Source organism: Balaenoptera ricei, chromosome 2 (assembly GCF_028023285.1).
Source record: "Balaenoptera ricei isolate mBalRic1 chromosome 2, mBalRic1.hap2, whole genome shotgun sequence".
NCBI lineage: Eukaryota > Metazoa > Chordata > Mammalia > Artiodactyla > Balaenopteridae > Balaenoptera > Balaenoptera ricei.
The window spans coordinates 131,523,614-131,549,862 of NC_082640.1; the positions used below are offsets into that span (position 1 = coordinate 131,523,614).

A 26,249-nucleotide genomic window follows, 5' to 3' on the forward strand; every position below is an offset into this window, starting at 1 on the left:
ATTTAACATGTCAACTTGATTGGGCTAAGGGATGCCCAGATAGCTGTAAAATCATTATTTCTGATTGTGTCTGTGAGGGTCTTTGAATCTGAGTAAAGAAGATAACCAAGTACATCCTCAACAATATGGTTGGGCAGCATCCAATCCAATGAGGGTCAGAATAGAACAGAAAGCTGAGTGAACTTGCTTTCTTTTCTTGAGCTGGGACACACATCTCCTCCTGCACTTCGACATCAGTGCTCCTGGTTCTGATCCTTCAAACTCATACTGAATTACATCACTGGCTTTCCTGGTTCTCAGAGTGCAGGTGTCTGAGCCTGGGACTTTTTGGTCTCTATAATCACCTGAGCCAATTCCTATAATAAATCTCTTCTTATATCTATATGTTTATCTATCTATCTATCCATCCATCCATCCACTCATCCATTCATCCATCCATCCATCCATCCACTCTATTGGTTCTGTTTCTCTGGATAACTTTAATACACCTCCCAACAATCCCATAATAAATATATTTTTATTATATTTATTTTGTTTTTAATAAAACTAGGAAAAAAAACACTTGAATAAATTGTCTCATGTCACCTAGATGTTAAGTGGTAAAGCTAAGAATGCAGCATAGATTTTGATGGGTATAGGCACAGTCTTCTATAAATGAATCTTCTATATGAATCTACATTTATAAAAGAGATTAATGCTTTACTTTATAAAAAATTATCTTCCACATTTTAATAGCAAATTTCATATTCATTATATGCTTACTTGTAACAACTTTCTCAGGGATATATCATAATATGACAATGTATAACTTTCAAATTCCTATTTTATGTATTTGGAAAACCTATTATAATAGATGGTACTGTACAGTGCTTTATATTTGGGCCTGAGATCAAGAATACCTGAATTTAAAGCAGAGCTCATAAATTTATTAATTGTATGGATTTGGCAAGTGTCATACCCATTTAAACCAGGAAAATAGAGATAATAATACCTAAACAAAACTTTTCTGATGAAATTAAATACGATAACATCTCAACTATGTAAGATAATTATGCTCAGAGTAAATGCACAATAAATTATAATCATTTTCTTTTATTTCTATAGACAGCTGTATGTTTAAAAACATAAATTGTCATACATTCATGTAGAGATGGTTCTACATTTAATCAAGGAAATCTGAGTACTGAATTGAGTGCTCTTATGGTTTATGATGTCTATACTTAACAAAAATGCAATAATACCTTTTGCCACACATATGAATGTATGTTTTATACTACATGCAAATGTGAAATGTAAGGATCCTATCGACCACTTTGTGAAAATAAAAATGATTGATGAGTTTTATTATTTCAATTTAGAAATTCAGTTGCAAAATATAAACTCCTGTGTTACCATGGTAGCACATTACATCACTCTAATTATATAATATATGCTTAGTTCCTGAAGAAAGGCAATTTAGCAGGATTTCCATATTGATATTCAGTATATTCAATAAGGGATTTAAAATTTATTTTGAACTTTTAATTTCTTGTGACTACTCCCTTACTTGAATGCCAGAAAGACCTTTGAAAGACTTTTGCTTTAATTTATAAATCCCATTAATTTTTACACGATTGGAAGAGTGAACATTTATATATGAGCTGATAATCTTTCTTAATATTACTGTTGACTAAAATGTGTTTTAGAACCCAAATTAAATTTTAGTTTTTTTTTTTTTTAATTACTCAACAGGAATGCTTTTGTCAGTCACTTCAATTGCATCAATTGCAAGCAAAAATGAGATAGAATGGAGTTTTCACCTCAAAGTATTTATCTTTAGTATATTTTCTATTTATTAAAATTGTTAAGGATGGTAAGGAACACTATACACAACACAATATCCACAAATTGATATCTTAGATAAAATAGACCAATTGTGTGAAGGACTCATGCTACCAAAAAGCATGCAAAGAAACATACATAATTTTAATAGGCCTATATCTATTGAGGAAATTGATTCAATAACTAATAAGCCCTCTAAAAAGAAATAATCAGGCACAGATTGTTTTACAAATGATTTAAAGAACATTTAAGAAAATAATTATACCAATTCTCCACAACCTCTTCTAGAAAATAGAAGCAGAGAGAACACTTCCTAATTCATAATATGAGGTAAGCAAGAATCCAAATATACCACAAATGTATGAAGAAATCTCACTGAACTAGGTAGGGAAAACAGGCTCTGACCTAAGTTTGGAAATGAGTGGACTATCTAAAGTTAAAGACAAAATAAACTGTATATAAGCAAGGTACACTAGCTGATAAAGTTAAACCCCAGAGGATATTGGTTAACAATTCTGGTACTACTATAAATATATACTAGAACTGAACAATTAGGTAAATGGATGGCAGACAATTGAAGCCAGTTTTCTCACTGTTAGTGTGGGAAATTGCAGATAAGCAAGGAGAGGGGAACTAGAATGACTCATTTGGTAACGGATACGTTAGAGTTTGAGACGTCATTATGAGATCAAGTTTAGCTTAATATAAACACAGACCGTAACATACACATATATTGATAGATATACATGCATATATATATGTTAGTATAGAAGCATATATTTCCTTGCTCTGTCAGTTGAGGAAAACTGAAAGCAATGACAATAGGCAAGAAGCACACCTAGCACCTATGTCTTGGTTTCTACCACCACTCTCCAATTTTAAAAACCCATGCTCCTAAGAGAAATGACTGATATTACAAAATATACATGAGCTAGGAGAACTCATAATACCAGAAAGAAAGGAAGTATGCAAAATAACACCCACAATGGTTGTAGTATGCCAAATGACACAGGAGACAACTGAAAAACCTCCCCAAGTTCAAAGCTCTTCAGTAATTTGAATGACAAACTAAAGTTACATTTAATTATAACCCAAAATGTAGAATAAGTACACATGAGTCCATACTGATATAAATAAATAACCTGAATAAAAATGAGGGTAAACCTACAATGTAGAAAAATTCTAAATAATTTACATAGATACTCTGTCTTCAAGGAGGCAGAACATAATTCCCTACTCCTCACGTGTGGGCTAAGAATAGTAACTTCCTTCTAAGGAGTACAGCATGAAAGAGGTAAAGAAGAGTCCCTTTACAACAAAGGAGCCTGACAAACACTATGTCAGCCAAGTGCTCAAGGTCTTCATCAACTGTTGTAAGTCATGTTAATAGTATGTGATGAAAATGGCACTTTACCTCTATGTTCTTCCTCCCAAAAACTATAACCTTTGATTCACGGTAAGAAAAAATGTCAGAAAAATCTCAATAGAAGGTCATTCTATAAAATACCTGGCCAGGGGGCTTCCCTGGTGGTGCAGTGGTTGAGAATCTGCCTGCCAGTGCGGGGGACATGGGTTCGAGCCCTGGTCTGGGAGGATCCCACATGCCGCGGAGCAACTAGGCCCGTGAGCCACAGCTACTGAGCCTGCACATCTGGAGCTTGTGCTCCGCAACAAGAGAGGCCACAACAGTGAGAGGCCCGCGCACTGTGATGAAGAGTGGCCCCCACTCGCCGCAACTAGAGAAAGCCCTCACACAGAAACCCAACTCGCACAGAAGACCCAACACAGCCAAAAATAAATAAATTAATTAATTAAAAAAAATACCTGGCCAGTGCTCTTCAAAGTTGTCAAGGTCATCAAAAACAAGGAACATCTGGAAAACTTGCACAGCCAGGAGTACCTGAAAGAGAAATGATGAATGAACTTGAATGATGGAATGACGAATGATAGAAAATTATGAATAATGTGATATTCTGGATGAGATCTGGGAGTGAAAAGGATATTAGGTAAAATTTAAGGAAATCTGAATACAATATGCTTAGCTAATAATAATGTATTTATATTCATCTATTATTTGTAAGAAATGTACCACACAAATGTAATAATGTTAATAACAACTAAAACTGTGTTTGGGTTACATGAGAACTCTCTGTACTATCTTTACAACTTTTAAAAATAAAACTAAATCTCTTCTTAAAAAAGTAAATTTCATTTAAAATAAAACAAAATATGTTACATAATTATTTATACAGCAGCAAAGTGTTCACTGAATGGATTTCCCATAATTCATTTAAACACTTTGCTGATACTAAGCATATAGGTTTATTCCAAGTTTCACAATCCATGCATCCATGCAACAAATGTGTATTAAAATCTTTATGTGTCAGATGCTATAGTAATATTTGAGATTCAGCAACAACAACAAAAACAATAGAAATAAGCCTCTGTAAGAGCATGCTAATAACTAGAGAGGGAGAGAGGCAAAGACAAATAAAATACAATTGAAGAAGAGGCAATCAAATAAAAATAAAAGCAGATATGTTGTTGGGGGGGGCTTTTAAAAATCCCATCATCTCCAGCCTCTTTCTCTAGCTGCTCTATGGACAGGAGAATGAAGGAGTAAGAGAAGGAAGATCCCTTAGAATTTTATTGCATTGGCCTAGGAGAGAAATTTAGGTGCTGTGGGGATAGATTAGGATGGTAGCAAGAGACATAGTAAGGAAGGATTGGTCTCTGAATGTATTACAAGGAGAAGTCAGAAGAATTCTCATTATTTGGATGTGAGTATGAGGGAAGACGATAAATCAAGATTATTTTTTTTTTTATTAATGAAGGTATTTGTTGCTATAAATGTCTCTCTTAGAAATGCGTTTGCTGCATTTCATACATTTTGGTATGTCATGTTTTCATTTTCATTTGTTTCAAGATATTTTTGAATTTCTCTTTTGATTTCTTCTTTGACTCATTGGTTGTTTATAAGCATGTAGTTTAACATTTATATTTTTGTGAATTTTCTAGTTTTCTTCTTGTAACTGGTTTCTACTTTCATTCCACTGTGTACAGAAATGATGCTTCATATGATTTCAAAATTCTTAAATTTAAGATTTGTTTTGTGGCAAAACATATGATCTATCCTGGAGAATATGCTGTATGCACTTAAGAAGAACACGTATTCTGCTGCTGTTAGATGGAATGTTCTGTAAATATCTGTTAAGTCCATCTGGTCTAATGTGTATATTGCTCCTGTTTAAAAATGTGCAGAGGTACTGAACTGAAATTTTTCCAAAGAAGATATACAAATGGACAAGTACACAAAAAGGTACTCAACATCACTAATCATCAAGGAACTGCAAATCAAAACCACAATGAGATATTACCTCATACCTTTTAGCATGGATATCATCAAAAAGGCAAGAAATAGCAATACTGATGAGAAAAGGGAACACTGTTTCATTGTATGTGGAAACGTAAATTTGTTCAGCCACTCTGGAAAACAGTATGGAGGTTCCTCAAAAAATTAAAAATAGAACTACCATATGATCCAGCAATTCTGCTTCTGGGTATAGATTAAAAAATATGAAAAGGGAATATTAGAGAGATATCTGCTCTCCCATGTTTATTGCTGCATTTTTCTCCCAATATCTAAGATATGGAAACAACCTAAGTGCCAGTCAATGGATAAGTAGATTAAGAAGATATGGTACACATATATGCAATGGAATATTATTTAGCCATGTGAAAAAAGGACATCCTGTCATTTTCAACTATATGAATGGACTTTGAGGTCACTATGCTAAGGGAAACAAGTCAGACAGAGAAAGGTAAACTCTGTATGATATCACTTATATACAAATGTTTAAAAAGTCAACTTCATAGAAACAGACTAAAATGGTAGTTACCAGAGGCAGGGGGTTGGGGAAAAAGAGGAGATATTGGTCAAAGAGTATAAAGTTTCAGCTAAAAGATGAATAAGGTCTGGGGATCTGATGCACAGTATAATGAATATACTCTAGCTGCTGAAAGAGTAGATCTTAAATATTCTCACCACAAAAAAAGGAAATGGTGACTATGTATTGTGATGCAGGTGTTAATAAATGCTGTAATGGTAATCATTTTTCAATATACAAGTGTATCAAATCAACATGTTGTACACCTTAAATAATGAACAATGTTATATGTAAATTATCTTAATAAAGTTGGAGGAAAAAAGTCCATGAACTAAGAAGCTAAAGAAAAACACCTTATACTTTGCATAAAGGTAATTAAAATGCACAACTTTTAAGTATTTTAAAACATTTGCGTAATTGTCCTAAATGCAGAAACAAAAACAACCAGTGAGATTGTTTAATCTATTTCCCCAGAATTAGTGCGTGCATTTGAATTAGGCAACTGCATAAAACAAAAAGCCTAAAATAAAAGTGAATGAATACAATAAATGCTTAATTTTTATATAAAAGAAGTCCAGAAGTAGGTAGTACAAGACTTCTGTAGCTCCTCCATGATTATCAGAGACTCAGTCTCTTTCTGTCTCATTGTGCCAGAATCCTATGATTTGCTGATTTTAATACTCAGGTATAAGAAAGATGCTCTCACGCCATACTTGTGATCCAGTTTTCAGAAAGAAACAAGGCAGAAAGGAAGGGCAAAGAGAATGCACCTTCTAGGAAATTTTGCCAGTACATTGTCTTTAACAGCCTTATCTGAAATCTCATCACCACAATCACCTTCACATCATTTGCTAGAACTACATCACATGACCAAACCCAGATGCAATCTACTGTACAACATAGTACCTATAGTTAACAATATACTATTGTGTACTTTAAAATAAGAGGATAGATCTCACATTAAGCATTCTTACCGCACATACACACAAACAGAAGGAAGTTTTTGGAGGAGATGGATGTGTTTAGTATCTTAATTGTGGTGAAATATCACCAGTGTATGCATATGTCCAAACTCAGCAAGATGAATACATTAAATGCATGCAATTTTTTGTACATCAATTATACATCATAAAGGTTAAAAATTTTTTTAAAAAAAGGTTTCCTAACAGATGCATTGTGATCCATAAAAATTCAGAAAAAAGTTTTTACTAAGGAGGAAGAAAAGTATATCTTCAGTAGTCATTTACCAGTATATATTGTATTCAGTTACAATGAAAATATAGTTGACCCTTGAACAAAGGGTTAGTGGCACCAGCCCCCCAAGCAGTCGAAAATCCAACTTATAGTTGGCCCTCCGTATTTAAGGTTACTCCACATAAATGGTTCCTCCTTATCCGAGCTTCTGCATCCTCAGACTCAATCAAGCAGGGATTTTGTAGTACTGAAGTATTTACTATTGAAAAAAAAAATCTGTGTGTAAGTGGACCTGCACAGTTCAAACCCATGTGGCTCAAGGGTCAACTGTATCTCTCCTTAAAAATATTTTAAGTGTCATATGTCTGTTATAGTTTTATTTCCTAATTAGTATAAAGTTTAATACTTAGTTGCACGTTTAATAGTCATTTGTGTTTCTGCATGTCTGTATTTACAAGAAGGTAAATTATGAGAAAGTCTTGAGAGACAAACCAAGGGCTGAGAAAAACAAAACAACTGCCATTTAACTTAATGGTTAGAAAAGAGCCAGTTGTAAATTCAGAGTAACTGTTCTTTATGGGACAATTTTGAGAAGAACCAAAGTATTATATGACCCACTGTAATGTGGAAAGTGTAAATTCCCTGTTACTGTCATTTGTGTGATATGAACCACTATATCTCCAGAACGACCGTGTTCAAAAGTAATTATATTATCAGAGAAAGAAAATTATTAGCACATTTGCATAAATTAATTTATTGTTTAAATAGCTGTAATGGAAAATGATGGTACTCTCAGGGTTTGTACTAAGGTAAATCATGACAGAGGAAAGGAGAATAAAAAATGCAAACTGCTCCAAAAGTAATTCATATTAGGGCTTTTCTCTGTTATACCGGGCTAAATTTCATCAGAGATTTATTTCCTTAAGTAGAGTGGCATCCCAAGGATACAGAGATTCTGAAGATTAGTTTTCAGACTTTATTAAGGTCATCTTTGAATGGAATACATCATAAATTTTTACCACTTTAACTTTTGATATGTTGAGTTAAAAACATTCAAAGCATACATGTATTGGTGAAGTAAAGCATTACAAAACAATGCCACTTCGTTTTTCTGGAAGAACTAGGGAACATACAGATAATGACCCTGAGTATGTCCTCTTATTTTCTATCATCAAAACATAATTTTGGCTGAGTGCACAGGGCATGTGCCAACATCAAGATTTAAAAGAGTGCTTTGACTTCAGCTTTATTAATAAAACGTATGTCCTTGAAATCTACTTTCTCTCTTCCTTCATCATGGTTGTAGGCCCAATCATTTCCTGGGACAATAAAGTTTATTCTCTGCTCCCAACCCTTAGTCATAATAGGTAAGGTGGAAAAATTGAAGGAGGAGGGTCAAAAATCTGTGAGGATTCTTCACTAATGTATTAATAAATTAAGAAATTGTTTTTTGAGCACCATTCTATCTCCATAAAGATAGGGGAACATGACAAAATGAATTCAACCAGGTGTAAACCAGGATACCATAGCCAAGAAATAATGAAAATCAAATGCTCTTACAAACTCATATCTAGTTAAGAATCATGCAATTTGATCCAGAATCTTGGATTCCAAACCAAGTCAACAAACTAAAAAAAAAAAAAAAAAAAAAGCAAGTGAAATAAAAGAAACCAGCACTAGTGTAAAAGAAAATCAGGGTATTTTTGGAACAGAAATAGGTCTAAAATCTAGGGAAAATCTAGCATCATTGAGAGAGAGAAAGTGAGCCCATACGAATGGCAAATTTAGGAAATGACCAATGGTCGTTTCATTTAATTATATTTAATATTGAGGTTAAAAGAAGGAGATAGATGTTTCTAGAATTTAATGCATTGACATATCCACTTTGTGATTGGCTGCATGTTCTGTGTGCGAAAAATTCAAATATCTAAGTGCCTGTTTGCTCCACCATTTGGTAGGGATCAGAAGTATCCTCAACCCCTATTAATATGCATTACATTTTTTAGAGGATCACTTCCAATCAAAGGAAAAAGCAAAAATATCAAAAGCAACAGCAACAACAAAAACCTTAATAATATCTCTTTAATCTGTAGAAGTCTATTAATTTAGTAATTTGTACAAAGTTCTTCATTATCATTTATTATTATTTAATATAGGCTTTAAAAAAAATCAAATATAGAGGGCATAAGAGATTGATTTTCCCATGGGAAACAGGAGAGCCTGAAATAATAAATTTTCAAAATAGGTCTATTTAATGTTCCAATTTTTATCCTGATAGCAGCCCAGCAAGCAACCAAGAAGAGATTATTCCTTCCTGGAGGTAGCTGCATTCAGTGACGAAACTGTCTTTCTAATGTGTATAGACCACAAAGAGGTGGAGGAGGTAGATTAAGAAGTCTTTTTGTCATTTTTGGAGGAAGATGTTCCAATGTGCAACAATAAAAGACACCAATAGATGATAGGAAGTGAAGAGGGTCCACTGAATATCTTAACTATCAGTGTATTGTTGAATTGCTTTTGTGATTAAAAAAATACTGTTGTTAGACTGTAAACGATTAATAAAAGTAAAAAAAAATGATACAGAGTAGTTTCAAGGGGCACCACATTGTAGCTCAGGTCAGTTGGTCAGAGTCGAACAGTAATAACAACCTTAAAAGGTATCAACAGTGGTGAGACATGATGTGTGGCCTTGAGCTGGGGTCAAAGGCCTGATATAGTCAATCTGCAGATGTGGAACACACACGGGAAACACCTAGTGCAATGAGATCTCCTCCACTGGGAGATAACCTAGTAAACTTTTGGCGGGAGTCACAGGTCTATCATACAGTGGTAGCTCAGTTTATAGTAGTGGATATGTTGCCATGTCTAGTACGATGATTGATCTAGGCAGTAATGGTCACAATCTGAGGAGTGCAGGCTTGATCAGCAGCTTGTTTCTAGTCAGTTGCATCAGAAAATGATATTTTACCATGGACATCCACATGAATTACCCAGGTATTTATATAAATAGCCATGATTCGTTTCCACATTTCATGCCCCCAAAGAGCAGTGTCCACAATTTGCCAGTATTTTATTTTTCAAGGGCAGATCAAATAGTGAGGCAATTGGGAACAGCCCAAGAATCAGTAGAAAAATATACCAAGGTTAATCTAAGGGAGTATTTGCCAGAGTTATGAGATGGCCTTAAGTTCTGCCCAATGAGTGGAGTAACTACGTCTGTTTTGGGTTCTGCTCAGCTGGTACTGCAGCAGAACAGCTTCAGCAGCCCGGTGGGCACGACTGGTCCTTAGCTTAGCCAAAATCCTTCAGTGTTTTCCTTTGCTCTTAAGCACAACTTGTAAATTTTTGGTGAAACCTGGACATAATGTATCAAGTAGTAAGACCCAAGGTAATTGGGTTTTTAATGAGGTTTTATGATAAACTGGTTTGTTGTTGGCATGTTCAGTGGTTGCTTTAGCATAGGTGCCTGGGGCTTAAATTTCCTGTAGTATGTTTGCTTTCTTTTTTCTTTCTTCCCTGTTGTCTTAAGAATTTCCTTAAGAAATTCTTTATTCCCGTCTTACCCCTAGGTTCTTTATGACCTTTTTTTTTTTTTCCTTAGATTCCATATGTATGTGTTAGCAACAGACCTACTAGAGAATGGACTTGAGGACACGGGGAGGGGGAAGGGTAAGCTGTGACAAAGTGAGAGAGTGGCATGGACATATATACACTACCAAACGTAAAATAGATAGCTAGTGGGAAGCAGCCACATAGCACAAGGAGATCAGCTCAGTGCTCTGTGACCACCTAGTGGGGTGGGATAGGGAGGGTGGAAGGGAGGAAGACGCAAGAGGCAAGAGATATGGGAACATATGTATATGTATAACTGATTCCCTTTGTTATAAAGCAGAAACTAACACACCATTGTAAAGCAATTATACTCTAATAAAGATGTTAAAAAAAAAAAAAGAAATTCTTTTTTCTTGTTTCTTTAGGTAGGCTTGTATAGCTATAAACTTCCCTCTTAGAACTGCTTTTGCTGCATCCCATAGGTTTTGGGTCGTCGTGTTTTCATTGTCATTTGTCTCTAGGTATTTTTTGATTTCCTCTTTGATTTCTTCAGTGATCTCTTGGTTATTTAGTAACGTATTGTTTAGCCTCCATGTGTTTGTCCTTTTTACGTTTTTTTCCCTGTAATTCATTTCTAATCTCATAGCGTTGTGGTCAGAAAAGATGCTTGATATGATTTCAATTTTCTTAAATTTACTGAGGCTTGATTTGTGACCCAAGATGTGATCTATCCTGGAGAAAGTTCCGTGCGCACTTGAGAAGAACGTGTAATCTGCTGTTTTTGGATGGAATGTCCGATATATATCAATTAAATCTATCTGGTCTATTGTGTCATTTAAAGCTTCTGTTTCCTTATTTATTTTCATTTTGGATGATCTGTCCATTGGTGTAAGTGAGGTGTTAAAGTCCCCCACTATTATTGTGTTACTGTCGATTTCCTCTTTTATAGCTGTTAGCAGTTGCCTTATGTATTGAGGTGCTCCTATGTTGGGTGCATATATATTTATAATTGTTATATCTTCTTCTTGGATTGATCCCTTGATCATTATGTAGTGTCCTTCCTTGTCTCTTGTAACATTCTTTATTTTAAAGTCTATTTTATCTGATATGAGTATAGCTACTCCAGCTTTCTTTTGATTTCCATTTGCATGGAATATCTTTTTCCATCCCCTCACTTTCAGTCTGTATGTGTCCCTAGGTCTAAAGTGGGTCTCTTGTAGACAGCATATATATGGGTCTTGTTTTTGTATCCATTCAGCCAGTCTATGTCTTTTGGTTGGGGCATTTAATCCATTCACGTTTAAGGTAATAATCGATATGCATGTTCCCATGACCATTTTCTTAATTGTTTTGGGTTTGTTTTTGTAGGTCCTTTTCTTCTCTTGTGTTTCCCACTTAGAGAAGTTCCTTTAGCATTTGTTGTAGAGCTGGTTTGGTGGTGCTGAATTCTCTTAGCTTTTGCTTGTCTGTAAAGCTTTTGATTTCTCCATCAAATCTAAATGAGATCCTTGCCGGGTAGAGTAATCTTGGTTGTAGGTTCTTCCCTTTCATCACTTTAAGTATATCATGCCACTCCCTTCTGGCTTGCAGAGTTTCTGCTGAGAAATCAGCTGTTAACCTTATGGGAGTTCCCTTGTATGTTATTTGTCGTTTTCCCCTTGCTGCTTTCAATAATTTTTCTTTGTCTTTAATTTTTGCCACTTTGATTACTATGTGTCTCGGCGTGTTTCTCCTTGGGTTTATCCTGTATGGGACTCTCTGCGCTTCCTGGACTTGGGTGGCTATTTCCTTTCCCATGTTAGGGAAGTTTTCGACTATAATCTCTTCAAATATTTTCTCTGGTCCTTTCTCTCTCTCTTCTCCTTCTGGGACCCCTATAATGCGAATGTTGTTGCATTTAATGTTGTCCCAGAGGTCTCTTAGGCTGTCTTCATTTCTTTTCATTCTTTTTTCTTTAGTCTGTTCCGCAGCAGTGAATTCCATCATTCTGTCTTCCAGGTCACTTATCCGTTCTTCTGCCTCAGTTATTCTGCTATTGATTCCTTCTAGTGTAGTTTTCATTTCAGTTATTGTATTGGTCATCTCTGTTTGTTTGTTCTTTAATTCTTCTAGGTCTTTGTTAATCATTTCTTGCATCTTCTCAATCTTTGCCTCCATTCTTATTCCAAGGTCCTGGATCATCTTCACTATCATTATTCTGAATTCTTTTTCTGGAAGGTTGCCTATCTCCACTTCATTTAGTTGTTTTTCTGGGGTTTTTTCTTGTTCCTTCATCTGGTACATAGCCCTCTGCCTTTTCATCTTCTCTATCTTTCTGTAACTGTGGTTTTTGGTCCACAGGCTGCAGGATTATAGTTTTTCTTGCTTCTGTTGTCTGCCCTCTGGTGGTTGAGGCTATCTAAGAGGCTTGATGGGAGGCTCTGGTGGTGGGTAGAGCTGACTGTTGCTGTGGCGGTCAGAGCTCAGTAAAACCTTAATCCACTTGACTGTTGATGGGTGGGGCTGGGTTCCCTCCCTGTTGCTGTGGCGGTCAGAGCTCAGTAAAACCTTAATCCACTTGACTGTTGATGGGTGGGGCTGGGTTCCCTCCCTGTTGGCTGTTTTGCCTGAGGCAACCCAACACTGGAGCCTACCCGTGCTCTTTGGTGGGGTTAATGGCAGACTCTGGGAGGGCTCACGCCAAGGAGAACTTCCCAGAACCTCTGCTGCCAGTGTCCTTATCCCCACGGTGAAACAGAGCCACCACTCGCCTCTGCAGGAGACCCCCCAACACCAGCCGGTAGGTCTGGTTCAGTCTCCCCCAGGCTCACTGCTCCTTCCCCTGGGTCCCGATGCACACATTACTTTGTGTGTGCCCTCCAAGAGTGGGGTCTCTGTTTCCCCCAGTCCCGTCAAAGTCCTGCAATCCAATTCCCACTAGGCTTCAAAGTCTGATTCTCTAGGAATTCCTCCTCCCGTTGCCTGACCCCCAGGTTGGGAAGCCTGACGTGGGGCTCAGAACCTTTACTCCAGTGGGTGGACTTCTGTGGTATAAGTGTTCGCCAGTCTGTGAGTCACCCACCCAGCAGTTATGGGGTTTGATTTTACTCTGATTGCGCCCCTCCTACCGTCTCACTGTGGCTTCTCCTCTGTCCTTGGACGTGGGGTATCCTCCTTGGTGAAGTCCAGGGTCTTCCTGTCAATGATTGTCCAGCAGTCAGTTGTGATTCTGGTGCTCTCGCAAGAGGGAGTGAGAGCATGTCCTTCTACTCCGCCATCTTGGTTAATCTTCAAGAAATTCTTAAATAGTGTCTGTGCCTTTCGGCTCTCTGAGTAATCCACTGTTAACACATTGGAACCTTGTTGATTGGTGGCAAGCTGTAGGGGAATGGGAAGGATTCTATTATCTTACAACTAAATCTTAGTTGTTCATGGGACCTGAGTTACTTCATAGAGTTTTCAGGCCCGATACTCCCTTTCCTTTTGGCCCCTCATCTGGGCCAGCTGGTAAAAGAGCCTGAGTGCTCCCTCCTTTGGCCCTAGGCTGCATGTGCAGGAGAACCATCAACTCAGTCCTACCCTCTAACCACAGTAAAATCCCAGCCAGTCTCCTTTCCTTGCCATCTCAAGCTATTTCTAGACCTGCTTGGAAGTCAGCCTTGTTCCTCCCAGAAAGCCTCATTATGTTAGTAATAGACCTTTACCTACCCTCTTGGTGCATGAGTGGTGTCATCAGTTTTGATATCCACACCAAATTTTATGTGATGTGACTATCACATTTCTTTGAAGTGATCACAACATGAGGGGATGTTAACTTAATCACACCCTATAAAACCTGAAAAGCTATGATTTGTACACACAAACACACACACACACGATAATAGCAATCCCTGAAATATTACATGAATTTGATTGTCTGCTCAATCTTGGTACTTAGCCATTTCCCATGAAAAATTAGGCATATGGAATAATTGAAATAAATTCTCCCATTAGAAGGCCCAGTTTAATCAAAATGACCGTGGTTTGCTGAACGTTGCCCCCCCAGAGATGTCTATATCCTAATCGCCAGAACCTGTGAATATATTATCTTACTAAGTAAAAGGGACTTTGCAGAATCTTGAGAAGGGGAGATTATCCTTCATTGTCTGGGCAGGTCCAATGCAATTACAAAGTTTTTATAAGAGAGAGGCAGGAAGATCAGAGTTAGAATACATAAGAATGGAAGTAGATGCCAGGGAGAGATTACACTATACTGCAGACTTTGAAGATGGAGAAGGGCCATGAGCTAAGGAATGTAGTTATTCTCTAGAAGCTGGAAAAGGCAAGGAACACTGTCTCTACTACAGTCTATAGGAAAACACCTGCTTGCAGATCCGTTTTTTTACTTCCAACTTCCAGAACTTTAAGAGAATAAATATGTGTTGCTTAAAGCCACTTAGTGTGTGGTAATTTGTTAAGGTTGCAATAAGAAGTTAATATAGTGGCAAAAGGAAGGAAATGAGCTGATTATTTCCCCAGTGTTGCCTACAGAAGAACATGTTGATTTACTACTGAAAACTGAATCCTAAGAGCTACTCTGGCTTGCGTGGTTTCCAAAGCCTGGTTAAATTTTCCTTCATTTCTTTAAGCTAGCTCATGCCCTTATAATGAAATTGATTTTTTTTTTTAAACATCTTTATTGGAGTATAATTGCTTTACAATGGTGTGTTAGTTTCTGCTTTATAACAAAGTGAATCAGTTATACATATACATATGTTCCCATATCTCTTCCCTCTTGCATCTCCCTCCCTCCCACCCTCCCTATCCCACCCCTCTAGGTGGTCACAAAGCACAGAGCTGATCTCCCTGTGCTATGCGGCTTGAAATTGATTTTTAATCAAATCAACTATGTTGTTTTGAATTGCCCACATTTAAAAAACAATAAATATATAATTTATTTTCCTGGACAGTTTCTAAACTCAAATGAGATAAAGCAAGCAATTTGCTCAATGAAAGATGGCCACTGTTACATAAACAAAGATGTCTCAGTGTAACATAAAAAAAGGAATAGTATAACACTGACACTTTGAATTTCCCTTCCTGAATCCAATATTTATCATTTCCTTCTTCCTTAAAGGTAGTCATTAACCAGATTTCAAAAACTGCAGTTATGATTTTGCTTGTTTCTAACCTTATATAAATTGAATTATATAATATACATCTATTATCTAGTTTTTTCACTCATAATAATGTGGGAAAATTCTTCCATGTGAATATATGCAAGTAGATTTCAATTATTTTTATCATTGTGTAACATATTTCATATAAATAAGCTGTATATTATTTATCTGTTCTTTTACTGATGTACAGTGTAGTTTTTTCTAGCTTTTGGCCTATATGGATAATGCTACTATCCACTCTCTCATGTGTATCTTTTGGCAAACATATACATGCATTTATGTTAGCTATATTCTCAGAAAAAATATTTTTTAGATCAAAGGATATTAATGTATTAACATCAGTAGATAATGACAAACAGCTTTCCAAAGTGACTATATAAAATCCCATTTCCACCAGCAATATATAAGATTTCTAATTTGTCCATATCATCACCAATATTTCTTAATTTCAAGCATTTTAATTTTAGCCTATCTGGTGGGTAAGTAGTGATATATCATTATGGTTTTAAATTTGCATTTCCCTCGTTAGTAATGAGCTTGACTAAACTTTCATACTTTCATTGCCTATTTAAACATTCTCTTTTGTGAAGCCTGTTCAAGTATTTTGCACATTTTCTCTGTGGATTTATCACTGATTTGTAGGAGTTCTTTCATTAGGTATATGTTTTGCAAATGTCTTCTCTGATCTGTGCTTTTCCTTTTACAAATGTTAACTCTATTTTTGATGAATATAAATTATTAATTTAAACCTAATTTGTCAGTCATTGCTTTATGGTTATACATTGTGTTCCCCATTTAAGAAATCATTCCTTATTCTAATGTAAAGGAGATATCTATTATCTTCTATAAATTTTGTTACTTTGCTTTTCTATTTAAATCTACACTCTACTTGTAATTAAATTTTGGTGTGAGATAGGATTGTGTGAAAAAGAATTAACATAACAGGTCTGTTTGCTCAGTCCTCACATGTCTTCAAAGCTGCCTGGAACCATCATGATCCCTTGGTCAACTCCCAAGAATGTGCTCCTTGGAAGGTCCTTTATGTTAATGACTGATGATTCTTTACATCTGGAATAATAAGTTGTGCCATATCAACTTATCAGTTTTGCTTTGCACAAACACCAAGATCGATAATGTGCACTAGTTTTCATTTTGGGGTTCCTATGTTTCAGTTACCATGGCTGGTCACATAACAGGATATGCTTATGCTCCTTGGAAGGTCCTTTATGTTAATGACTGATGATTCTTTACATCTGGAATAATAAGTTGTGCCATATCAACTTATCAGTTTTGCTTTGCACAAACACCAAGATCGATAATGTGCACTAGTTTTCATTTTGGGGTTCCTATGTTTCAGTTACCATGGCTGGTCACATAACAGGATATGCTTATGTGACCAGCCTTCCATCAACACCCTGGGAAGGGACACTTTTCATGTGTCCCAGAAAGTCACAGGCCAGAGATAAATGCATTCTATCCAGTACCAGAAGTGGAAGAACATGGAAGCCTGTATGTTATTCCTCAGAAGTTTGCCCAATGCTTATCTTTTTTTCCTGTTTCTGTTGTTCTTTATCTGTTTGCTTATCATATATATATAAAACCTGCTATCAATTCTTATGAGTCCTTGGATCAAATCATCAAGTTTGAGTATGGGGGTGAGATTACCAAAACAAGCCAAGATTTACTGTCCTTTGTATAGACATTCAAATGACTCAGCACCATTTATTAAAATACCATTTTTCCCCAATGTCTCTGTCCTAAATTAAGATTATGTATAAGTATTGGGCTGTTAGTGTACTCACTAATTCTTTTCAGTTGACCTTTGTCTATCATTTATTCAATGCCACATCATCTTAAATACTAAGTTTTGTTAGTCTATAGAATGTCTTCTTAACTTGTTCTTGAGGAGGGAACACTTCCAAACCCATTCTATGAAGCCACCATTACCAATACCAGATAACAATACCACAAGAAAAGAAAACTATAGACCAATATCCTTGATGAATATCAGTGCAAATATTCTGAACAAAACACGGGCAAACTTAATTCAAGAACATATGAAAAGGTTTATACACCATCACCAAGTGGGATTTATCCATGGGATTTAAGGACAGTTCAACTTATGCAAATCAATAAATTAATACATCATATCAATAAAATGAGAGATAAAAATTATGTGATCATCTCAATAGAGGCAGGAAAAGCATTTGACAAAAATATAACATCTTTTCATGATAAAATCCCTTAACAGATTGAGTATAGAAGGAACAAACCTCAATGTAATAAAGGTCATATACTACAAACTAACAGCTAACATTATGCTGAATGGAGAAAAATTGAAAGCTTTTCCTCTAAGATCAAGAACAAGACAAGGATGCCCACTCTCACCACTTCTATTCAGTATAGAACCAGAAATCCTGGCTAGAGCAATTAGGCAAGACAAAGAAACAAAAGACATCTGAATTGAAAAGAAAAAGTAAAATTATCATTATTTGCTAATACATTTTTATATACAGAAAATCTCAAAAAGTCAATCAAAAAAATGGTGGTAACTAATCAATAATTTCAGTAAAGTTGTAGGATACAAAATCAACATACAAAAATCATTTGTGTTCTATACACTAACAACAAAACATCTGAAAAAGAAATTTTAAAAAAAGATCTCATTCACAATAGTATCAAAAACAATAAAATAGGGGGCTTCCCTGGTGGCGCAGTGGTTGAGAATCTGCCTGCCAATGCAGGGGACACGGGTTTGAGCCCTGGTCTGGGAAGATCCCACATGCCATGGAGCAACTGGGTCCGTGAGCCACAATTACTGAGCCTGCGTGTCTGGAGCCTGTGCTCTGCAACAAGAGAGGCCGCGATAGTGAGAGGCCTGTGCACCGCGATGAAGAGTGGCCCCCGCTTGCCACAACTAGAGAAAGCCCTTGCACAGAAACGAAGACCCAACACAGCCATAAATAAATAAATAAATAAATACATTTTTTTAAAAAGATGCAACATGGGTAGCACATAACTCCTTAAAAAAAATAAAATAAAATAAAATTTTTAGAAATAAATTTAACTAAGAAAGTGAAAGATCTATGCGAAGAAAACTATGAGACTTTACTGAAAGAAATCAAAGAAGACACAAACAAATGAAAAGACATCCCATTGTTCATGGATTGGAAGAATTAATATTTTTAAAAAGATTCCATACTATCTAATGCTTCTACAGAACCAATGTAATCCCCATGAAAATACAGAGGCATTCTTCAAAGAAAAAGAAGAAACAATCCTAAAATTTGTCTGGAACCAGGAAAGACCCTGAATAGCCAAAGAAATTCTGAAGAGAAAAGAACAAACCTGGAGGTATCACACTTCTGGATTTCAAACTACACAACAAAGCCACAGTAATAATAACAGTATGGTATTGGCACAAAACAGACATATAGACCAATGGAATAGAATCAAGAGCCCAGAATTAAATCCCAGCATATGCAGTCAACTAGTAGGGAGCCAAGGACATCCAGTGGGAAATGAATAGTCTCTTTAACATATGGTGCTGGGAAAACTGGAGAAACACAGGTAGAACTATGAAATTGGACTGCCATATCAGAACACTCACAAAAATTAACTTGTTGTGGATCAAAGACTTAAACATAAGACCTGATAACATAAATCTTCTAGAAGAAAACATAGGGGAAGAAGATACTTGATATTGGTCTTGGTAAAGATTTTTTGAACATGATGCCAAAAGTACAAACAACAAAAGCAAAAATCGGTAAATGGGACTACATCAAACTCAAAGCTTTGCACAACAAAATAAATAATTAATAAAATGAAAAGACAATCTACAGAGTGTGAGAAAAATTTTGCAAATCATATATTGAATAATGGGTTAATAACCCAAAAAAGGAACTTATAGAACTTAACAACAACAACTCGTCACAGAAACAATCCAATTAAAAAATGGGCAGAAGAACTAAATAGACATTTTTCAAAAGAGGATTATCAGTATGACCAACAGGCACATGAAAACAGGCTCAACATCACTAATCAACAGGGAAATGTAAATCAAAACCACCTCAGGTGAAATATCACCTCACACCAGTTAGAATGGTTATCAAGAAGAGAAGAAACAACAAGTGCTGGCAAGGATGTTGTGAAAAGGGGGTCCTTATACACCATTAGCAGGAAAGTAAATTGGTCGAACCACTGTGGAAAATAATATGGAGATTCCTTAAGAAATTAAACATAGATCTACCATATGATCCAGCAACTCCACTTCTGGGTATATACCCAAAGAAAATGAAAACAGAATTTCAATTTCATGCATTCCATGTTTATTGTAGCATTAGTCACATTAGCCAATATATGGAAACAACCTAAATGCCCACCAAAGGAATAATGGATTAAAAAGATGCAGCATACATACACAATGGAATATTATTCAGTTATGAGAAAGGAAGATAATCCTGCCATTTGTGACAACATGGATAGACCTTGAGCACATTATGCTAAGTGAGATGTCAGACAGAGAAGGACAAGTGTTGTATGATATCACTACTATGTGAAATCTAATAAAGTCAAATTCATAAAAAAAAGAGAATAAATTGGCAGTTACCAGTGGATGGGTGTTGGGGGATAAGACTGGTGTTGTTTAAGGGTACATACGTGCAAGAAGTAGTAAATAAGTTATCAAGATATGATACAGAGTATAATGAATATAGACAACAAATATCATACTGTAATTGTGTAATATGATAAATATTGCTATAATGACAATCATACTACAACACCTAAATGTATCAAAGAAACATGTACACATTAAATTTACACAATGTTACATGTCAAATTTATTTAATTTTTTTTTTAAAGAAATTCACGTTCATTTATTTATTTATTTATTTATTTATTTATTTATTTATTTATTTATGACTGTGTTGGGTCTTCGTTTCTGTGCGAGGGCTTTCTCTAGTTGCGGCAAGTGGGGACCACTCTTCATCGTGGTGTGCGGGCCTCTCACCATTGCGGCCTCTCTTGTTGCGGAGCACAGGCTCCAGACGCGCAGGCTCAGTAATTGTGGCTCACGGGCCCAGTTGCTCCGTGGCATGTGGGATATTCCCAGACCAGGGCTCGAACCCGTGTCCCCTGCATTGGCAGGCAGATTCTCAACCACTGCACCACCAGGGAAGCCCTATTTAATTTTTTAAAAAGTACAGTTGACCCTTTACATCAAGGGTTGAACTGTGCAGGTCCACTTATAAGCAGAGTTTTCAGTAGTAAATATTACAATACTACACAATCTGGGGTTGGTTGAATCCATGAATGTGGAACTGCAGATACAGAAGAAACAAGGATATGGAAGAACTGCATATGTGGAGGGCTGGCTATAAGTTATATGTAGACTTCAATTGCATGGAGTGTCTTTACCCTTAACTCCCCCATTGCTCAAGGGTCAACTGTATTTGGATGCTTCCTCTCTTTATTCTCTAGAAATATTTGCATGATTTTGGAATTATTTTTCTCTTAAATATTTGCCAGAAATAATGGGTAATATAATTCTGTTATGTAGTTTTATTTGTTGGAAGATTTTTAAGTATAGATTCAATTTTTTTAAAATAGCAAGCTATTCAGGATTTCTATTTTCTCTTGTGTGAGTTTTGATGTTGCATAATTCAAGCAATATGATAAAGTCTAAATTTTTCACATTTGTTGACATTAAGTTTTATCTTTTTAATATCTCTCGCATTTACAGTATTCTCCCCTTTTTTATCTGAGATTGGATATTTTTGTCTTCTCTCATCTTTCTTGATTTGTCTTAGAAAGTGTAAGTATATTTTATTAATCTTTCCAGAGAGCCATTTGTTTTGTTGATTTCCTCTATTGTATTATTTGTCATTACTTACTGCTCGATATTTATTATTCCCATTGTTCTAATTTCTTAGAATTTAATTTGCATATCATTTTCTTGAGATGGATGCATAACATTTTGATATCTTAGACTTTTTTAATTTTAGTATATGGATTTACAGCCATTAGCTTCCCTTAAAAATTGCTCTAGCTGGGTCCGACAAATTGTGTTTGTTTGTTTTCCAGGTAAATATATTTTCAAATATCCATTGTAACTTTTTTCAAGCAATATTTAAGAGTACATTGCCAGGGCTTCCCTGCTGGCGCAGTAGTTAAGAATCTGCCTGCTAATGCAGGGGACATGGGTTCGAGCCCTGGTCTGGGAAGATCCCACATGCCACGGAGCAACTAGGCCCGTGAGCCACAACTACTGAGCCTGCGCGTCTGGAGCCTGTGCTCTGCAACAAGAGAGGCCGCGATAGTGAGAGGCCCGTGCACCGCGATGAAGAGTGGCCCCCGCTTGCCGCAACTAGAGAAAGCCCTCGCACAGAAATGAAGATCCAACACAGGCAAAAATAAATAAATAAAAATAAATAAAAGAGTACATTGCCAGATATATGTAATTTTCTATCTGATCAAAGACAATATGATGTAAGATTTTAGCCCTTTGAAATGTATTAAGACTTTTTCTATGGCTCAGCATTTAGTCAATTTTAAAAACCATTCGATGTATTCTAAAAATAAATTATACTGCAATTGTCAGCACAGTGTTTTATATGTGTCTACCGGATCATGTTTGCTCATTGAATTGGTTAAACTTTCATGATGTTTGCTGTTTTGTATGATTCTTACATCAGGTACTGAGAGTGGTGTATTAAGATCTTACATTATAGATTATTTTATTTTTCTTTGTAGTTACATCTTTCTGATGAGTGTATCATTAATCATTATCAAATTACCCTCTATTTAGCAATGCTTTTCTATTACTGTCTATTTTGTCTGATATTATTCTGGCTTCAAACTTTGCCAGGGGCTTTGACTATATACTTAATGTTTTTCTTTAGCCTTTCATCTCAATTGTAATTTTTTGAGATAATATATGCACTATTTATACTACAAGGCTAATTTTAATGAATGTGACAATCTAAAACATTATAAAAATATAATGCAAATATCCTTCCCAATTAGATAATAATATATTACTTATTTATCCATTTTAAGTATGTTTATATATCAATTTTTTCCAAAGATTAACCTTATCCTGCATTGAACTATCTATAAATTAATTGGTAAAATGCATTCCATAAATTTATAAAATATGAATACCTATTGCTATTTTGCATCGATTGACAGCTGTATAGAAAAGGGAAACTGAGTTACAACTCAATTTTTGAAGGACATGTTAATGGAATCTTGACTAGATGAGGAAACAAAGGTGGATGGGAAATAAAAACAAAAATAAACAAATGGGACCTAATGAAACTTAAAAGCTTTTGCACAGCAAAGGAAACCATAAACAAGACCAAAAGACCACCCTCAGAATGGAAGAAAATATTTGCAAATGAAGCAAATGACAAAGGATTAATCTCCAAAATTTACAAGCAGCTCAATAGCAAAAAAACAAACAACCCAATCCAAAAATGGGCAGAAGACCTAAATAGACATTTCTCCAAAGTAGATATACAGATTGCCAACAAACACATGAAAGAATGCTCAACATCATTAATCATTAGAGAAATGCCAATCAAAACTACAATGAGATATCATCTCACACTGGTCAGAATGGCCATCATCCAAAAATCTAGAAACAATAAATGCTGGAGAGGGTGTGGAGAAAAGGGAACACTCTTGCACTGTTGGTGGGAATGTAAACTGATACAGCCACTATGGAGAACTTTATGGAGGTTTCTTAAAAAACTACAAATAGAACTACCATACGACCCAGCAATCCCACTACTGGGCATATACCCTGAGAAAACCATAATTCAAAAAGAGTCATGTACCACAATGTTCACTGCAGCTCTATTTACAATAGCCAGGACATGGAAGCAACCTAAGTGTCCATTATCGGATGAATGGATAAAGAAGATGTGGCACATATATACAATGGAATATTACTCAGCCATAAAAAGAAATGAAATGGAGGTATTTGTAATGAGGTGGATGGATTTAGAGTCTGTCATACAGAGTGAAGTCAGAAAGAGAAAAACAAATACAATATGCTAACACATATATATGGAATCTAAGGGAAAAAAAAAAATAGGTCATGAAGAACCTAGTGGCAAGATGGGAATAAAGACACAGATCTACTAGAGAATGGACTTGAGGATATGGGGAGGGGGAAGGGTAAGCTGTGACAAAGTGAGAGAGTGTCATGGACATATATACACTACCAAACGTAAAATAGATAGCTAGTGGGAAGCAACCACATAGCAAAGGGAGATCAGCTTGGTGCTTTGTGACCACCTAGAGGGGTGGGATAGGGAGGGTGGAAGGGAGGGAGACACAAGAGGGAGGAGATATGGGGATATATGTATATGTATAACTGATTCACTTTGTTATAAAGCAGAAACTAACACACCATTGTAAAGCAATTATACTCCAATAAAGATGTTTAAAAAAAAAAAAAAAGGATGGAGTCTGAACACAGTGAGTCTGAGAGAGAGATGCTGTGATAACGTGGTTAAGAAGAGCTGCTTGAGGCAATGTAATCCTAACACTGGAAGGGTACGACATAGTAAATCAAGAGAGAAATTTCACCAAGATCTTAGGAAGCCTAAAATATTAAGCACTGATGATACTTCTGTTGTCACCTTCGTACAAGGAGATAAAATAAAATAGGACTGAATTTCTCAAAAATTAAAGGTTTCAAGGAACTCTGTGCACCAGAAGTTGAGGAAAAAATTACCAAAACAAGTGCTGAATTTTTCATGAATAATTTCCTAATTAAAAGCAAAGCAACGTGGTCTAAACTCTTTATCAAAGAGAGATGTGTATCTTAGAGCATAGCAGGCAAATAGCAAGAGTAAAAAGAGGAAAGTGGCTAGCCTGCATTTAAGAGGAAAGAGCCTTTTAAAAAGGCAAAAGAAAAATGCTGAAGTACAATGCTTCCTTGTTTAATACAAGAGGTGGGCTGTATTATTCACAAATCATTTACATAATTTCCCTTCAGTTTTGTGGAGGTGAAAGTAGGAAGAGTCTTTGAAATAACTGTGATTTTATTTCTTCTGAGAAAAACTATATTCCGTTGCAGTGAGGACATTAAATACTACTGAAAGTTAAGAATAAAGAGATTTTTTTTTTTTTCCCCAGAAGAGATTGCATGATCCACAAACACAATAAAACTGTTTACGAGGAGACAAATTACAGCCCTATGAAGAAACGTATTGAACCATATTGAAATAAACACACAGGGTGGCTTTATGAAAGAATGCCATGGGTATGAATATGGATGGAGGTAGGAAGTCCAGTGAAATAACCATATGGGTAAAGGTAAAGGAATATGCTTAGTTGGCTGAAATAACTGGCTCTAAAATTTTAATCACATCTTATATTGCAGTTACTGAACCAAGAACAAAAATAAGTTCCTGGTGGTAGAGGAGACAATATTCATCACACTTCCAAATGTCCCTAAAGAAGGCAACCGCATAATAAAATCTTAAATTTATTTCTGGGACAAAAAGTATCTCTCTGCATATAAATGTCCATACTCCTTTTGTCAGCAATGATTACTATTTGGACCAGAATATTTCCTCTTTCAACTTAGTCAGCAGGCAATAGAGTGTTAAAATATATATCCATTTACAAAGAAGCTTTAGCTCATATTCCTGGAAATATTTATTGCTTCTAAGACTTTCAAAGCATATCTTTATATTGCTTGCATTCTTTGCTCTCCAATTTACCTTATATTTTATTTTATGCTGCATAAAATCCCTCTTGAAATGCAGAGTATAGATTCAACAAATAGCTTTCCAACAAGCTGTTTAAAGTTTTTCTTTCCTCCCTCTATTCTCAACTTCTACCATATATTCATATTTTTAAAATCAATACTTTTTTATGTCTATGCCCTCTATGATACCGTTTATGCAGATTCTTCTTGTTCAGTAAAATGAAGTGTTTATGTATACATATCTGCTAAGAGTCCCGGTCTGCCTATTGATTTGGAGGACAGCTTTAGGCAGCCAAACAGGCACAGATGGGAGAGAATTCAGTACTGGCAAAGATACGGGTAGAAGGCAGAGTTGCACAGCCACTTTTGAGCTTTTGTTTCAATCCTTCAACCTCAGAAAAGGGATCAAGAAATAAACCGGGCAAGTGAGACAGTGGAAATATGTTTAGTCTGCCAAGGTTGGAGGTCTAGCTTTCAGATTTATGGATCATGCGTAAATTACTTATAAAAAAAGGTAATGCTGCCCCCAATATCTTAACTCACTAAGCTGCAGAAACAGAATATTATCAATCTCAACTATACTCTTGCTTTAATAACCTGCTCTACTACTCTGATATTTGAATTCGAATTTAGAAACTACTGATGAATAAAAAGAACCAGGAAAATAGTTTTTAAAAAGCTATTCAGAACTTAGCTATATTAGGAATCCTAGTAGAAATATTATTCAATATAGAAAGAAAACTGGAAGTATTAGAATTTTCTGAAATTGTTCCTGTTTCATATTCTTGCAATCAATTCAATATGTACAATTTTCATGTTAAAAGAAAGAAAAAAGTTAGTTATACGGAAATCCTAAAAAATTTCTATTGATATCCACAAAGAAACCAGTCTGTAACCAGACCTACATTTTTCTGTACAAATTTCTCATGA

General features: G+C 35.7%; 1 long non-coding RNA gene across 2 annotated transcripts in view; it reads right to left on the reverse strand.

Moving 5' to 3' along the window:
- The window catches only part of LOC132360600 (uncharacterized), a 381,015-nt gene that overhangs the window by 276,955 nt on the left and 77,811 nt on the right, over nucleotides 1-26,249 (reverse strand). For both annotated transcript variants that reach the window (XR_009501129.1, XR_009501128.1), the window contains exon 2: nucleotides 3,646-3,721. This is a non-coding gene — a long non-coding RNA (uncharacterized LOC132360600). The remainder of the gene's footprint in view (nucleotides 1-3,645; nucleotides 3,722-26,249) is intronic.